At 34.5% G+C, this 15,832-nt stretch overlaps 1 protein-coding gene across 1 annotated transcript in view; it reads left to right on the top strand.

The window, feature by feature from the left end:
- LOC145286258 (low-density lipoprotein receptor-related protein 12-like) overlaps positions 1-15,832 on the top strand; it is a 925,334-nt gene that overhangs the window by 164,499 nt on the left and 745,003 nt on the right. The gene's annotated exons all lie outside the window — the stretch shown is intronic.

Here is a 15,832-nt window from a genome sequence, read left to right as displayed (position 1 = left end):
TTATATATATATATATATATATATATATATATATATATATATATATATATATATATATATATATACCGCTAGAAACAACGCGCGGCTCTTTACAAACTTCTTTCTCCAAATTTACAACATGGCACGGAAGAAGAAAAAAAATAAAACAGCACACTGAAGATGGAGAATAACTCTGAAATATATTTGTGATAAATCTCAAGCAAGTAAAATATTTGTTTATTTTTCTAATATTACTTTGTATTTGGCTTTCAAGCGCACTTGATGTGTATTTTATTTTATATACATACAACTATATATATATATATAGCGCTTTGAAAATAATATACGAACAAACCCTAGGGCCTCTTTCACCAACAAACCCATCATATTCTCATCTCATTGAATCCTTAGATATCAGAAGATGCAAAAAACGAATTAAATTAACACGCAAGAGCAAATATACGAAAAAAAGGAAGACAAGGCGAATGGGAATTCGTGTGAAATATATATAGAGAGTAATGTAAAATATATGTACAATTGAGATTGAAGTAGTATGAGAAAGATTTATCTCCGAGCAAGTTTAATTATTTTACGAATTCTTTCTGTCAGCAAAGCGACGGCTTGCTTGAAAGAATTGAGACTGACTCCAAAATCTTTAAATGATTATGAGAGTCATTCGGTGCAATATCCTGAAACAATTCATTTTATAGGCAGTGGCACAAGCTGAATTTTCAATTAAACGTTAGCCAATGACAGATTCCAAAGTAGAAGAAAGGTGAAAACGACATAGCTTGCCAAGCCTAATTTCTTCCGGTATATTTTGATTGATGCGTGTCTGCGAGTTCTTAGAGGTTCGACCTACATAGCCAGCAGCGCACTGGCAATTAAATTAATAAATAAGATTACTTTGCGCGATCGGGCCCAGTGGGAATGCTGATCTTACACCGACAACCAAGCATAATACGACAGACGGGAAATATTTTTTACAGGCTTAATAATACGTCTCCTCAAACACTAGCAACTTCAATCCAAGGTAATTTTTAATAAACAGAAATCTTCGACGGACCCAGAGTTATAAAATTGTATTTTCCCCCTCGATTATTAATAATATAATTAATCAAATTCCATTACGAATGAAAATGTATTTGATAGTACTCAATTCGTGTTCGAGTTTGTTGGAAGAACAAATTTTAAGGGCTCTATATGCTAATGTCTTTATAAGTCCAACTTTTCTAAAGGCAGGTACAAATGAGCACCCATCCATATAAAGACCGGTAAAAATCGATTTGCGATAAACTGTAGTAAGAAAAGAATTCTTACTACGTTCAAATTTAGCAAAGGTAAACAATCTTCATTCCCTTTCTCCATAGTAAATGATAATGGCGTGTGGAGAGAATTGAGGTTATCAAAAAAGATTTTTTTCTCCACTCTCAGAAACAAAAGTTGCAAAATGGTCATCGACGTATCTAAAATATATTGAGGGCTTCAATATATTACTAGTTGACTCATAGAATCCTACAAAAATATCCGGTAATGCAGAAGCCAGGAGGCTTCCCATCTGAACCCCGTCGATCTGACTGTACATAACGTTATCAAAGCTGGATTCCACTGACTGAGTTCAACCAATATATTCTAAGGGAAAGGCGAGGGAGTAATATTGCTATTATATTGTTAGTCGGCACAAATACTAATGGTCTCCTGTGGCAGGACATTGGTAAATAGTCTGGAAACGTCAAATGAACACATGAAGTTGTTCACAGAACTAGGTTGCAATTTATATAAATATTCAACCAACCTGAATAGATCGGTAATGCAATATTTAGTGTATAGAGCATGAACTGGTTTTATAATAGTCAATAGCCACTTAGCTAGGGAGTATTGGGCAGACCCCGCCATAGACAAACGGAAGACCTTCTTTATGTATTACAGGAAGGCCATAAAGTCTAGGCCTTAATGAACCAGAAGGTTTTATTTTGTCATAGATATCTTTGGAAAAGTATCCTTTCTTATAAAAGTATAAAAGCTGCTTCTGGATCTTAATTTTATTCTTATTAGTAGTATTGCATGTTTTAGCAAGGCTAATCCGAACAAACTTACCTACATCATTCAAAATAACATTTTCTCGACACAATCGACACTATTCAGGATAACAACACCAGCATCGTTCTCCAGTTTACATATATAAATCATTTATATTCAATTTCAATAACTTAATGGTTTTGAAATGTGTGCTGGACCAAATAAAATCACCTGAATCAATAACCAAACTGAAATAACGAAGTCTTTTAGATTAGTCTTAACAGTTGTTACATGAACAGGCGAGATAGGAGTATGATGCTTAAGTTAGAAAAATAATTCTTTCACGCAAGCCGTCGATTTGCCGACAGAAAGTATTCGTTAAATCATTAGACTTGCTCGGAGATATATCTTTTTTTTTTTTTACATAGGCATCACCACATTATCAAGGCCCAGAGGCCACTCAAGGATAAGGGTTAAAGAGTGTACAGTAGAAATTGGTCAATATAGTAATCATTAGTAATGAAAATTTGGTAAATTTGATAACTTATATGGAACGGCTCATCAAGAACTTATTTACTTTAGACTTGAACACAACCATATTGTAGTCAGCCGGAAAGCAGGAAAATGGAAGACAATTCCATAGGCGTGCAGTTCTAAGAAAGAAGCTTTGTTCATGGAATCTACGTTTAGGTTTAGGCACAGATAAAGAGTGTGGGGAATTATTGATAGTGTTTACAGCTAGACGAGTGTTTCTTGTGAAAGTTTGGCGAGGGGGGACCATAGATTGAAGCTCAGTCGAACACTTTCCATGAAAATAACGATACATCAGAGACAAACTCGCTTAATCGTTTTAATACCCCCTCCACCTCATTTGTACATACATTTTATATTATTGTATATACATATTTCACACGAATTTCGATTCACCATTTCTTACTTTTTTTCGTATATCTCCTAGTATTTAATTCGTCTTGTTGCATTTTTGATAACCAAGGATTAACGCCTAATGAGTTTGTTGGTGAAAGGGGCCCCTAGGGTTTATACGTATATTATTTTCAAAGCGCTGTATAGTTCGTGTACCGTTAAAAAGTCATATATATATATATATATATATATATATATATATATTATATATATATATGCATAGATAGATATATAGAGCGATACATAATTGAAAAATTGGCTCTGTAGTGTTTAAATACGAAATCTGCATGAATTAAAATATATTTGAGCATATTTTACAGAACAGGCAAGGCTAGTCAGTAATTAAACGAAAGCAAAACTGCGTCATAATATCAAAAGTAAATACAGAAACACCAAATAAATTCAAAATATTAACAAAGTACATATGATAATACTAAAACTTAATATATATGCGCGCGCGTGTGTGTGTGTGTGTGTGTGTGTGTGTGTGCAACCATCCAGGAACAAATGAGCTAGAATGCCTTATTCAAACCTTATTCGGACTTTCTGCCCCACCCCTAGATCCGCAAAAATGTAAATAAAAGAAACTTCTTTATAGATTTTGTTAGTTTACACGAACTCGTAAACTCGAGGCACAAGAAGAGAAACTTCTTGATTTTTTTGGCGTCAGGCTGCAGACAATCAAAAAAATAAGAACATATTCGTTCTTAAGATACGTCTATTCAAACTCTGTGTTTAACGGTGCAAACAAAAGCCCAGCAAACTAAAATATGCCAACATTAATTGCGGCCGACCACATGACGGATATTAATTATTGTAAAGATATGTGGAAACATGTTCAAGATATTATATCAGTCTCAATAACAACAAACCACATAAAATGCTCTTTTAAATTTTAACGTAACAAACTATAAATAGAAAATATCTTTAGAAAAAAAACGTGAAACCATCTATAGATGATATTTTTGATTTACGTGTTTCGGACGAATTAAAATAGAAAGTTTTGTACTTATACATATAGGTAATTAAAATGTTATTTTAGAATTATGCATGACAGACCAAGAAAATACTATTTAAAAGTTATAATAGATAAAAGAAAATACTATTTAAACCGTAAGAATTGCAGACCAAAGAAAATGCTTTTTCCGACTTAATTATGACGGACGAAAGAATGCTATTTTAAACTTAAGTATGATAGACCAAAGAAAATGCTATTTAAAATTTAAACATTATAGACCAAAGAACAGACATATACTTTTATAGAGATTATTAAGGATATAGAATATAGTGATGAATACGATATTACAATGAAGTAAGACGAACGGACAAAAAGATGGACAGAGCCTCGCATGATGATTCGAGGACGCAGCTGAATATCATGAATGACTCTTATTTATTCTATAGTTTCTTCGCATACAATGGAACTGTCTGGTCTTTTAATGACGAAACACAATACCTATTGTAAACGATGTCTTGATTGGTTTGATTTGTCTCTTTTGGTGGCATATCAACCCTTTTGCTAGCGTGTACATCGATCCTTGGCTATTATGTGAATTTGCTAACTGAAACACCGATAAAACTCAACACCAATTACACGCTATAATCTTAAGTTGATAATAAACACAGACAATTAAATTCTCTGTTCAGTAGTTTAATCTCTCATAGGCGCTCCCTGCTGTTTTTCAATTGTTCGTAATTAACACTCCAGAATCTACCATTTCAACCATAGAAAAAAAGGGGAAAAATAAATGGTTAAAATCAATTAAAAATAGTTCCAATACAAAAAATAGAAATCCTTCTCTAGTAACGACAGTAAATATGAAACCCACAAATCTATTTTTTGATTGTTCACTAGTAAAATTAGCAACTTAAGGATTAATGCTGTTAAAATCGATATTTCTTTTCCCCTAAAATGTATTTATATATTTTTCCACAAAATATATTTTAACGAGAATGCCGATTCTATATTACATGCCTAGACTAAAGAACATCTTAAAATGTGACTTACTTATTTTTACGAATAATTATTTTCCTTGATCTTCATTCGATTGTCTCTTGTTGTAGCGTCACATATTCTATGGTCAATTGACTATAGTCCAAAGTCTTTATTACGCTTTTCTGGCAAAGTTCGGATTGTCAGTTTCGTTATAATTTCTTTGTACTTTGTTTTTCAATTTATCTCTGGTATTTCTTTAAATATTCTCATGTTACTCGCGAAAGGGTTGATCCTGGTTTCGGCACCAGTTGTAACCTTCTCCTTTACTTCATAAATGTGTGCATGTGTGTGATTACTAAACGTATCACAGGATAGTTTCATGTCCTTTCATCTCTTTAATTTTGATGTGCCGCCATTCAAGTTTAACCTGGTTCTCGAGGCGTCGACATTGACGGATGGTTCCATCTTTAAAGGATACAATTTCACAGAGAAGGAATATTTTTTGACGACATTCATAAAAGCAATTCACCGAAAAAGAAATTAACTTGTAACTTTCAGATGAAAAAAATGATGTATAAATACATTATTATAAAAATGAATTACTTAATTGTTCTACCTGGTTATGACTGACGAAAAGTATTGTATTCTGGGACGTTCTGTATGACATTGAGAGGTGTGTATCGAGTGTATATAAAACAGGTATGTATAAACGAGGGAACCAATTCGTGTAGATGTTATATAGTCGTTTATGCAATGTTCAATGCGTGTGTGTGTGTGTGTGTGTACATTTTAAACATATATAATAAACAGATATAGATACCTTCAACAATTGTTCAACAAACGGAACAAATAGCACCATTGTCTGCTTGCACAGACAAGGGAAGGACCTACCTTTTTGAAACCATCGCTGTATTGTTCCAGACAAACTTCTGAAAATGTAAGCAATTTTCTACCCCGACAAGCAAACTGTTTTGCTACATTTACAGTTATTATTGTTGCGACCTTTTTTGTGCTGTGGTTGCACGCCATTCCTTTGTCAGGGATTACATATTACTGTTTGTTCAGTTTAATGCTTCAATACCTGAACTATTCTCAACCAGCTGAGAACTCGCCTGTCCCGTCTACTCGTTCTAACTCGGTCGCTTAAGATTCACCTAACTTTTAATTTGCCTGTATATATTTAAACTAATCATTTATGCTTACGTTATTCGATTACACAAAGACCTAATAGGTGACTTATTAGTCACGTTTTCTCTCGCCCAATTTTATTGTTTTTACATATAGGTTTGAAAACCTATTTTGTTTATGTCCACTGCACTCTTTTCTATTAAAGCATTTTTTTAATTTATCTAAATGGCTTCTTGTCATTTTTTTATAGAATCTAGTTAAGTTAAATTCCTAAAACCTCATTTAACCGTATTTGTCTTTGAATTTCATTTTCTCTTTAAAAAAATCTAATTCAATCTACATGATGATAATTATAATCTTATTCGGATAATCCTGCAGTACCGCGAGCGTGCTAACCTGCGACAAAAGAAAGAAATCTCAATCGATTAAATGAAGGGTTTTGTTTGAAATTTCGTTTCGAAATTTCGTACAGATTCCCGTGTTCAATGTAAATATTCTCGCGTTCGACAAAACACGGCTGAACAAAATTAAAGATTACAGCATTGCACAACTAACACCATTAATTGTTCGACTTGCATTTCATTTGAAACTTCATAAAACTATGACATGTGTTTCAGGTTTTTGTTTAGGTTTTAAAATAATTTGTATTATTTGTATTATCATCTTGTTTTATTCTCACAACTTTTCAGCTGACGTGAAAAAGGAAAATATAGCTTACCCAACAGATTCAAATAAGTTAATTCCGAACGACGTATTTACAGACGGAGTCATGTTGTCTCTAGTTTGCAACTCAACATCTGGACATGCTAAATCAGTGTTGAAAATGCAATGAATCACCCGACATTCAACCCATATCATCCTCACACCGACCCGCTTACATCAACCGAAATTCGTTTCAACCTGTGTATTCCATCCGACATGTCGGAAAGCAAGTTAGGGATATTTTGTTTGCCAGGATAGCTAGTGAACCAGATATTTAAACAGGCAACCAGCCAGCAAAGCAATCTTTGAAATCTTTCATCCAGTATTTTATACCACGATCCGGGGTATTCTTCGGCTTCTTGGTTATTCATAAACAACCAATGGTAGGAGTCATAGTTAACATCAGACGGGCAAAGCTAGACTTTATTCCGTTATTGATTTATTTATTCATTTATTTATTTTATTTACCTCTTATCTAGGATGTTAAAAGGTCAGGTGCGAGTTTGATGAAAGTGTTTCTAAGCAAGAAACTGGATTTGAACTTGGTACACACAGGTTTACAATCCATATCGTTAATTATTTATTACAGAATTTGTTTGATTCCGACAGCCATGATTTATTTATTTACTAGTGGAGGGTGCTAAGTAGTAAACTACGCTTAAATATATTTTAATTCATGCAGATTTCGTGTTTATTATTACAAAGCTAATTCTCTATTAATAATATTATTTTGTACCTAATATTATAATATTATATTGTACCTAATATATAGTAATGACTTTAAATGTTTGAAACTTGGGTGCCATCAGCTAGAATCAAAACTAAAACATTATTTACCGTTTTCTACCGTTTGAGCAAATCCGATAGATAGATAAAAAAAATTTTTTTTTAAATTAAACCAATTCTAACTGTGATTATTTTGCTCATGCGTTAAATTAATTAAAATATGTCAGCAAGTTGAAATGAACATTTTGCATTTCAACTTACCGACCTATTCCTCTACGCGTTATTCATTCATCCAAACAAAGATTTTATTCGTTATAAACAATCCTTGGCGTATGAATACTATTTGCCGATAATTTCAGTGTTATGTGACAAGTAGTTTAAGAGTTTATCGGTTAAATATTTTCACACAGACACACACACGCGTTTCCATGCATCTACTGTTATATTTATATAGAATAAATGGATGAGTTGCATGCGGATTTATTTATTATAAAACGTATGAAGGAAGTAAAACTTTTGTGCAATGTATTAGACAAAACGTCAGTAACGTGGTCTTACTTAATCAAGTTGTCCAATGGCATCCTACGAAGGAACGTGAACTGTTTATTCCAAGCAACAGAACTGCAATAGTGTTCTCACAAAGAGCAGCTGCTATCCACTTAGCTAAAGTCACATAGGTCTTCAGAAAGCAAGAAATAGCTGGTCCAGATAATACTGCCAAATCATTAATAAAATTAAAGAGATTGGAACTGTAGATCCGTTCAAACATTGGAAAATAGAAAATGAAAATAAAAAAATGAACATCTGATCGTATAAAACAATTAGGGTTCAAAGCGGACAATACTTGGCCCCAAAGAAGTAGAGTTCTCGCAGATGTGAAGTATATTTTATGGAAAAGACACCGGGGTAGGGGGTGATGTTTTCGATACACAATGATAAATGTATTTAATATCTTTTACAGTCCATGTGTCCGTTTATTACACATACATTGCAATATGTAAACCTATAAAGGAAGGAGAATAAACACGTTTGTACTTTCGTTCTATGTTCACCTGTTTCTTTTATTTAGTTGCTTTATTATTTACTAGCTTGTGTGCCCGGCGTTGCCCAGGTGTTTTGAGATGTGTGTTGAGTAAAAAAAAAAAAGTGGTAGTAGGAAGGCTCGACCCTGTACCGCGAAGGAGAAAAAGAACGTGAAAAAAACGTGACGTCTTTGTCGTTGCGCCCATCGCCAAACAGGAAGTGACGAAGGTTTAAATTAAGTCTAGTCAATCGAAAAACTGGGATGACTTTCGAAAATATCGGCGAAAAAAGCGACCACTCCCTGTAGAAAAGTGTCCAGTTGATAATTGCAAGATAACTGTCCATTAGTTTTGCCTGAAATTACCCACAAATTGTATTTCATTAAATATATGTGCACAGTAAAAGAAGTTTTGCGAAAATTCCCATTCCGTCCCCAGGGGCTAAAAAGAGGTCCAAAATGCCCCCAAATTGCCAAAAAATGACACGTTTTGCCCCATAACGTTTGATTCACCTATTAAATTTTTCTGAAACTTGGTCAAAATGTGGAGCCCATGGTTATTAATATAATTCCAGTATGGGTGACCCTGACAAAATTCTGGTTCGCATCCCTCTGGGACTTTTAGTGCTAAAAACGTCCTTTTTGTGGCCCTTTTTTTCATATTTCTAAACAAAAACTTTATATGTCTGATTATATAGTTTTCACGGTCGTCAACTGAAATATACATGTGCCAAGACCTGAAACTGCACCGTAATCCATTTACACAGGAATTCGGCATCCCCAGGTCTTAAAAGAGGTCATAAATGACCCCAAATGGCCAAAAATGACACTTTTTGCACCATAGTGTTTGATCCATCGATTAGATTTTTCTAAAAGTTGGCAAAAATGTTAAGGTAACGTTAGCCCTTCGCACTTCTCACATTCATCATTTCTTTACTATTTTTGTGGCGTCCTCTCACATGCAGCACCCGAGGGGGGGGGGGCACGCACGCACGACTTGTTTATTCTTCCTTTCTTCCTTTTCGGTTTTGTTCTTATTCGCTGTGTACACCTCACTATCTCTTACTTTCTCTTGAACTCTTCCACCTCGTTTTCCTCTTCTTCTCATTTATTTTACAGTTTTATCGATTTGCCTTTCTTGTATTCATATTAACGTTTTCTTTAATGCCTCCCCTTGCTTATACCTCTTGTCTCATTTTCTCATCGCACTAGTATCTCGTTCCTTCTTCCTCGCTTTTAATTCTTGTCTTCCGTATCTCTCGTAAATCCTGTCATTTCCCATCTCTTTTAACCAGACTCATTCATCACGTCCTCTCTTTCTATTTCTCTCTCTCCTTAATATTTCACATTTCTATCATTCGGATTACCGTCTTGACTCTCCGTCTCTCTCAAACCGGTCCCTCTCCTCGGTGACCTCCCCTCTTTCTCTCTCTCTCTCTCTCTCTCTCTCCCTATTTATTTTCCGTCTCACATAATTTCTGAGTTTTGTATTTTTTCTCAGATCTCCAGTTCTCTTATTTATATCTCTATCTGTTTTAACACTACTAGTTTATAGTTAATCTCTTTCTCTCTCTCTCTCTCTCTCTCTCTCTCTCTCTCTCTCTCTCTCTGTATATATATATATATATATATATATATTTCTTTTCCGTCTCACATAATTTCTGAGTTTTGTATTTTTCCCAGATCTCCAATTCTCTTATTTCTATTTGTTTTAACACTACTCGTTGATCGTTTGATCTGTTTCACTCTCTCCTCCCTCTCTCTCTATTTATCTCTCGCGAGTTTCACATATCTGTCTTTTGGATTCCCTTCTCACTTCTTCGTCTCTATCAAACCTGTCTCTCGTATCTTCTTATTCTTCAAGCATTCACTCTCTCTAGTCTTTCATAATCTCTAATGACTTGTATATTTTTTGTCTTAGTATCATCCTTCTTTTCTCTTATCTTTCATTCTTTTCTTTGAAGTATATCTTTCCTGTTTCTCAGATTTTCTCGTCTTTCACATACACACACACACACATGCACACGCGCGCACACACACACACACACACTCACCCACACACACTCACGCACTCACAAACGCAAAAATTCGTCAATAGCATCTTTCTCACTCTCGTTACTTTCCCACCGTTTCTCTGTCTCATCCCTCATATATCTCTCCCTCACCAGACTTTCTATCACGTTCCACATACAATCACATCTTTCATCTACACTACATCTCTGCTGACCATCTCGTCACCCTCTTATTTTATCTACCCTTCCTGTTTATGCTTTGTATCTTCTTACGTCTCATCTTCTCATGTGTCCCTGGCGCCGGATTTAGCATCTTCCCCCCTCCTCCTCCTTCTCCTCCTCCTCCTCCTTTTCCTTCTTCTTCTTTTAATCTATCAGCGTTTCTAGCTCATCCTTGTTATCTGATTCCCACTTGCCCCGCCTCCTAACAATGGCACTGTCGGCCTATACCGTCATTCTCATGATGGAACTATTCCTGACGGCCAGTTGGCACAAAGTGATTATAAAGACGCATCCTACTGAAATCTTCTTTCTGATCCGACACTTGAAATCGATTACCAGGCTCGACTGTAGCCGTGTAACATCACCACAGCTTAAGAAATGCCAGTGTATTCTTCCAGTAGACGTAGACAAACGCATTGCCATTAGTCTTTAGCACTGAGGAAACAACAGGTTCTTCTAACATAATGATAGCAGCGATGATCCAGATAAAAAATCTGAGAAGTCCACCTCCCAGGCTTTATTTTTCACCCTTTTGGGAAGAGGGTTAATTTATTTCTAATCGCCGGAGACGCACCTACCAGAAAATGCAAACTGGGTTGTTCAGGCAATTAGTTTTTCGTCCAAAGTGATTATTCTCTGTCTTTTACAATCCTGATTTCCTGTTCTTGTGTCTAAGCATCTCAGTGTGCGAGGGAGATAAATGAAAACAAATATCTGCCTTCAACAAAATAGGAATAAAAATCTATCATAAGGAAAATAGCAGATATTTCTTTTTTTTTTAATCTCCCTTTTATGGCGAGAAGTTTAGACACAAAAGCAACAAAGTGGGATTTGAAAATTCAGCACTTTTGGAAAAGATTACTCTGACCGAAAAAAAAATTGGCTCTGTAGTCCCATCAACATCTATCGATAGGAATTAGAATATATAATAGGAAAAATGAAACACGCCATTAGCAGAAGCAAGAATAATGAAATCTATCCCTACAAAAAAAAAAAAAATTTAATTTAAAACTTAAGACAATGAAGAATAAAGAGTGTTGTTCTTTTTTCTATGAAGAGAAATAAGCTACATATATTTATTTCGTTTTTCATCTACACTTACGTGTTTTTTACAGAGGAATCACCACTTATCAAGTCCCAATGCAACTCGATGATAAGGATCAATAGGTGCACAGTGTAATCGAGACAACATCATAGTGATCATTAGTGGGAATTTGGTATAATTTGATTATTGCAGGGAACGGTCCAGCAAGGACTTACATTGAAACCGAAGTGGTCAATTTTGTAGTCAGTTGGAAAGCAGGCCAGCGGAAGAGAGTTCCGCATGCGGACAGTTCTTGGAAAGAAGCTTTATTAATGAAATCCACGTTTAGATTTAGGCATAGATAGAGAGTGGGGGAAATTGTTGACAGTGGTTTTAGCTAGACGAGTGTTTGTTTGTGAAAGTTTAGCAAAATGGAGACAACAAATTGGAGGTCAGACAAGTACTTTCCAAGAAAATAACGATAGAGCAGAGAGAGGCTAGCAACGTTTCTTCTATGGGAAAGAGGTTTAAGGAAGAGAAAAGGGACTCACTTACTAGGTTTCGAAGCCGGTTTGTAGACGCATGGCTAATAGCGTATTTGTGTTTTAAGTGTGAGGATGCGTAAAAAATATATCTGCATGGATTCATTCGACATCATATGTGTGTTCTACTTGTCAATGGCTTTTTGGTCTCATATCTTCTAGGCTGGATTGCAATAAATGTGTGCTGTATATTAAATAAAACATACTGGAAAAGAAAGAGTAGAAAGACTGTGTTTGGGTAGTCATATTACGCGCCAGCATTTGGAAATAAGTGTATAATGCATTGGAATTGGGTGAAAGAGACTGTTGACATAAGGTTTTATTTACTTGCGTGTTGACACATAAAAATAACATCAACTTATGTAGTAACCATTGCCACTAAACTTCAACCTTTTCAGAATAAGATGATATAGACCAATCCGTCCCGCGTTGCTTTATCGTAAAATATATTGTATATTTCAATTTATGTAAGTTTCGTATTTATTATTATATAACCAATACCCTATTGCTTATAATAGTGTAACCAATATATAGTAGTTATTTCAAAATTTAAAAATATATATGACTTAGGTGCGGTCAGCTAGAATAATATAACCCTCAGATTTATCATTTGTGTTAAGTTCATACATATACTAAGATCTTAAATATAAACGTAGTAAAATATATAAACGTATATTTGCGCATACATAAAAAGTGCACGTTTATTAATCTTATGGGTGTTTAGTGCAAATTTTTAAATTTTAACCTTTAACAGTTATTTTTACTGGCTAAGAACAAGACCGGTCTTGATTCCCTATATATCAAGTTTTAAGTTTGGAGATAAAGAGTAACAGTGTAGTTTAGTAGAGACTGCACGTCACACAGACAGCTAGAGTTCATTCATATATACATATATATATATATATATATATATATATATATATATATATATATATATATGGCGGAACGATAAAACTGTAGCCTTAAAAAAGGCGACAGCAGTTTATTTCCGGTTTTCTTTTTTTGTTGCAGACCATCTACTAGATAGCCAGTTGTGTACACATCTGAAGAGCGATAAGAGTCTTCTATCATATCTGAAAGTGACACAATGTTCAACGAGTCAGATCGAAGATGCGCTACTGTACAACTTATGCTCTCTACCGATCCAAGTTATGACAATAGGACAATTGCTAGCACCCTCAAAATGCAAATCCAGACGCTTCAACGCTTGAGGACACAGTTCAACGCACCGGACGATTCTTTGGACTTTAATGTTTTCAGCTACGGTTATGGTCTTTTGTGTAGTTTCAAGTGAGGACCACATCATGCCACCTCACATCTTCGAAATCGGTTTGAAAGTCAACGGCAAAGTGTACCTGGATGTGCTGAAGAATATGGTGATCCCCTGATAAAATCAAATAGCTGCTGGTAGACCCTGAGTGTGGCAACAAGACACGGCGCCGGCTCACAAGTCCAAAGAGACCCAGACTTGGTTTCAAAAAGAGTGCTACGACTTTGTACCCTTCTCTTACTGGTCCCCTCCTCCCCCACCTGAACCTGCTGGACTACTTCGTTTGGTCATAGATCGGGAACATTACTAACATAATCTCCAACAACACAAAAACCAACCTGATCACCCCCTCCACAGAGTATTCACCGAGTTCCCGCCAACGCTTGTGAAAAAGTATCGAGGCGGTTAGAGAGGCTGAAGGCAACTACATTAAATAGATGTCAGCTCTACTATATAATAATTTTTTCAATAAAAGTTTTAAAATAAAGCTGTTTTCTTTATGGCGACACTTTTATCGTTCCACACACACTCTTTCTTTCTGTGTGTGTGTGTGAGTGTGTGTGTGTGTGTGAATAAAATAAAATACGTATCAGGTGCTTTTGAAAGCCAAATCATAACGTAAATATTTTACTTGTTTGAAATCTAAAACTTACATACTTCGGAATAAAACTACATTCTTAAAATTTTGTATATGTTTTCTGTTTTTTTTTTTCTTCTTTTTTCTTGCCATGTTGTCAGGTTGGAGAAAGAAAAATCAGTTAGTAAAGGCCCGCAGCAGTTGTATTTTGAAATGCTGAAACGGTGAGTTAGCTACGCGAAATTAACGTCAGGATTGTAAGTTCTGTGATAGAACCGTTGATTTAATATATATAATATAAATAAAATATTAATATATATATAATATAAATAAAATACGTATCAGATACGTTTACTTTCGTAATATTGCGTTGTGATTTGGTTTCAAACGTATCTGATAGTATTTCATTTTTTCTATTACGGAACACACACACACACACACACATATATATATATATGTGTGTGTGTGTGTGTGTGTTGTGTGTGTATTTACTAGCTGGACGTCCGACGTTGCCCTGTCGTACAATACGCTGAAATATGAAATTTTAATTTATGCAGATTGCATATGTCTTATTATAGAAATAATCTTCTATTGATAATTATATATTATGAGGGACAATTCGCTCGTTGGACTAATTCACAAAAAATAAAAACAAAAATAGTAATGATAACGTCGTTTATCAAATTCTCTGTATGCTTGTATAATATATCACTTTGGCTGATATTTGAGTTTGACGATGAATCCTCCTGGAAAAGTCACTTCTGATTAATGCTTAGTTTTAAAATAGGCAAACGAAGAAATGATTTGCGGCGATTGTAAATGGCTTCTCTTCTCCTATCGTAAATGGAACTAATTTATAAGAAAAAAATAAAATAAAATGTTAAGGTACGCCCGAGCCTGCACTGTGGACCATTCGATATGCAGTCGAATATTCTATCACTGAGTTATATCTCCAATTGACAATAGTTCTGTTTTTTGTAAGAAGAAATTATTTGCTCGGAATTAAATCTTCATTGATTTGCTTAAAATTATCTCCCTTGGCTGGCGAAACGTAAGACATGTAAAAATTCTGTTTTATCTATAAGAAATAAAGATTACTTTTAGTATCGCATTTTTCGATTTTCGATACTTATCGGATTAATTTCTGTATAAACCGTATCTAAGAACACTGCCAGCCATATAAATTATTTTTGTGTGAAATTTGGAAAAGATAGGCTCAATCGTTTCAAAACCTACACACAGACAAACACACACACACACACACACAAAGTGATATATATATATATATATATATATATATATATATATATATATATATATATATATATATAGTAGAAACCCGCACAGCATTGTCCGATCATAAAATACGCTTAAATATGATATTTCGATTAATGCAGATTTCGTATTTATTATTATATCATATTGGACCCAATATATAGAAATGATTTAAAAAGTGAAAAAAAAAGTATCTTGCGTTACCACCAAGAATTGACGCCAAAACGTTTAGCTTACGATTTACTTTTTCCTTTGACGTTAATGCCTGAGCTATGAAAAACATGTTTGCTGCAAGGCTAAAAATAAAAACATGAACAATAGCTATTACGTTACTCATGCATATTAGTAATGCATTTTTATTTTTAAATTCTCACACTTTTGCACCGATTTTCACCGGTTAAAACCCAAATAAAAAGGATCTCCATGGGTTCGAATACCATATATATTAAGTTTCATGCATGTATTAAGTTCCAGT

The sequence above is a fragment of the Euprymna scolopes genome, chromosome 10 (assembly GCF_053919585.1).
Source record: "Euprymna scolopes isolate OS-2025 chromosome 10, ASM5391958v1, whole genome shotgun sequence".
In the NCBI taxonomy this organism is placed as follows: domain Eukaryota; kingdom Metazoa; phylum Mollusca; class Cephalopoda; order Sepiida; family Sepiolidae; genus Euprymna; species Euprymna scolopes.
Note: the sequence above shows the minus strand (reverse complement) of the source record. Positions and strands in the feature narration are given on the sequence as shown.